We start from the raw sequence: 2,869 nt of genomic DNA, 5'->3' as shown, positions 1-2,869 counted from the left end.
TAAGTAGCAACCTGAGAAGAATCTCTGATCCAGCAGGTTCGAGAAATGCTTTCCATATTCAGGGACACCAGAGAAGACACAGAGCACCAGTTGGGTTCTCAACAAAGCGACACCAAAATCCTGGCCTGAGAAATTCGTTCTGTCCCCATAGGCAGAGACCTGAGGAAGCCCCAGAAGGACCAGATGAGCCAAAAAAGCCAAAAGAAACTGCAAATGCACAGCCATTAGAACCATAGCCCACAAAAGTAGCCTAAGACCTGAATGCTAAACCTAAACATGGACACAAATTTCCTATTAAAATGAGAGATATAAGCAGGACCTGTAGCTCCTGATGTATTAGGTGAAATGTCCAGGATACAAAATGATCTGTTGTATCAAGAGTCCAAAAAACACACTTTGAAAGAGAGAAGATAATCCACTGACTCCAATATGGGGGTCAATTAGATGTTGGAATTCTCTGACACCACCACCAAGGATTTTAAAGCCTCCATTATAAAAGTGCTTCAACAATCCATTTTATTTTATTTTTTCCCCCAACAATCCATTTTAAAATTTATTGGGATAAATAGGAAAACAGAAAATCTCAGCAAAGAAGTAACAGTATTAAAATAATCAAATACGGGATCCCTGGGTGGCGCAGCGGTTTAGCACCTGCCTTTGGCCCAGGGTGCGATCCTGGAGACCCGGGATCGAATCCCATGTCGAGCTCCCTGCATGGAGCCTGCTTCTCCCTCTGCCTATGTCTCTGCCTCTCTCTCTCTCTCTGTGACTATCATGAATAAATAAATAAAATCTTTTAAAAAAATAAATAAAATAATCAAATACAAATTACAGAATCAAAAGATATAACAAAAAAAATTAAAACTTACTAGATGAGCTCAATCAGAGAGTGGAGAAGACAGAAGATAGAAATAAGTGAACTTCAGGACAGATCAATAGAATCCCTCTTACCTGAACAATATGGAGAAAATATACTAAAGAAAAAAAAATTGAGCAGATCCTCAAGGACCAGTGAGACCATCACAAAAGCTCAAATATATGTATAATCAAGAATCTTGAGGGAGGGGTGAAAGAGAGTGAGACTAAAAGAGTATTTGAAACAAGTAATGGCTAAAAACTTCCACATTTGGTGAAAGATATAAACCTATAGATCCAAGAAACCAAGTGAACAAACTCCAAACATAATCCAAAGGTATACACACAAACACAAATCATGATTAAACTTTTAGAAATGAAGGACAAAGAAAAATCTTGAAAGCAGGTGGAGAGAAATGAATTGGGGGAACACCCTTCAAATAACAGATTTCTTATATGAAATCACAGAGACCAGGATGAAGTAGCACAATATGCTGGAAGTGCTGGGAAAGAACTTTCAGTTACAAATTCTATATCTCATGATACAGATATATCTCATGATATCTTTTAAGTATGAAGGGGAAATAGGTTCTCAGTAATGGAAACCTAAAATATTTGTTGCTAGCAAACCTATCTAAATAGAATGGCTGAAAGAAATTCTTTGAACAGACACAAAGGAAACAGTGAAAGAATCTTGGAGCATCAGGAAGGAAGAAGAAAGAGCAGAAATATGGGTATATACAACAGATTGTCCTTTTCCTCTTGAATTCTATAAATCCTATTTGATTTATAACATCACAGGATATTTTAAAGTGGAAAAGGGTAATGGAAGGGAGGTTTCTATACTTCATCCAAAGCAGTAAAATATCAGTTTAATATACACATGTATATTACAGTACCCAGAGTAAAAACTCTGAAAACTAAGCAGATATATATATATATATTTTAAAAAGTGTATATATTGATTTCCCATTTCTTGTCCTGCATGGTCTTGGAAGTCACCACTTCATCCTAACAAGTGAAAAGCTGAAATGCAAGGAAATTTATTTATGGAAGGGCATTACATGTTGATAAAGATTGAATTCTCCAGGAAAGCATAATCTTTAATGTGCATACACCAAACAACAGAGTGTCAAATGTGGAACCACAAGGAGAAATAGTTGGAGACTTTAATATCCCTCTATCAGAAATGGACAGATCCAGCCACCAGAAGATCAGTTAAGGACATAGTTGAACTCAACATCATTATTGATCAATTAGACATACTTGAGATCTATAGACTACTTCATTCAAGAACAGAATCCACATTCTTCTCAAGCTCACGTGGAACATTTACCAGGATAGATCACATTCTAGGCCACAAAACATAACTTAACACATTTAAAAGAATATAAATTATGCAATATCTTCTCTCAGACTACAGTGGGATTAAACTAGAAATCAATAACAGAAAAATAACTGGAAAATCTCCAAATATGTGAAGATTAAGCAATATGCTTTCTCCCCCAAACAATCAGACCCATAAAAGTTCTTAGTTTATTAATCCTCTCATGAAAAATCTGCACAATTACCACAGATGAAATCTCTGTGGAGTCTTTACTCCTTCTATTGTCCAATCTCCAGGTCACTTTTGGCCAGCACCAACACTGGCTTTTGCAGACCCTCTTCCTCCATTCTGTTCTTGTGCTCCTTTCACTGTTTTCTTGAGGTCTTTTTCTTCTCATACAGTCCATGTCTTGGAAGTCTACATTTCGGTTCATTTTTCTTTGCATAATCCAAGGAATCATAAATCATGCCAAAGCCAGTTGTGTTGCCACCACCAAGATGGCGCCTGAATCCAAATACAAAGATGACATCTGATGTGGTCTTGTACATTTTGACTAGGCTTTCCCTGAATTTCTATTTTAGGTACTGGGGCCTTTCCTGGGTGAAGAAGATCAATGACCATTTGTTTCTGCTGAAGTAGTCGGTGGGTCACAAACTTTGTGATCTGGATAGTTATTGTGTCATTCAT

The 2,869-nt window shown here is 36.9% G+C and overlaps 1 pseudogene; it reads right to left on the bottom strand.

Annotated features, from left to right (window-relative positions):
* Positions 1-2,367: 2,367 nt before the first annotated feature.
* LOC140616481 (small ribosomal subunit protein eS24 pseudogene) lies at positions 2,368-2,869 on the bottom strand (annotated as a pseudogene).

The sequence above is a fragment of the Canis lupus genome, chromosome 24, assembly GCF_048164855.1.
Source record: "Canis lupus baileyi chromosome 24, mCanLup2.hap1, whole genome shotgun sequence".
NCBI classification, from domain to species: domain Eukaryota; kingdom Metazoa; phylum Chordata; class Mammalia; order Carnivora; family Canidae; genus Canis; species Canis lupus.
Note: the sequence above shows the minus strand (reverse complement) of the source record. Positions and strands in the feature narration are given on the sequence as shown.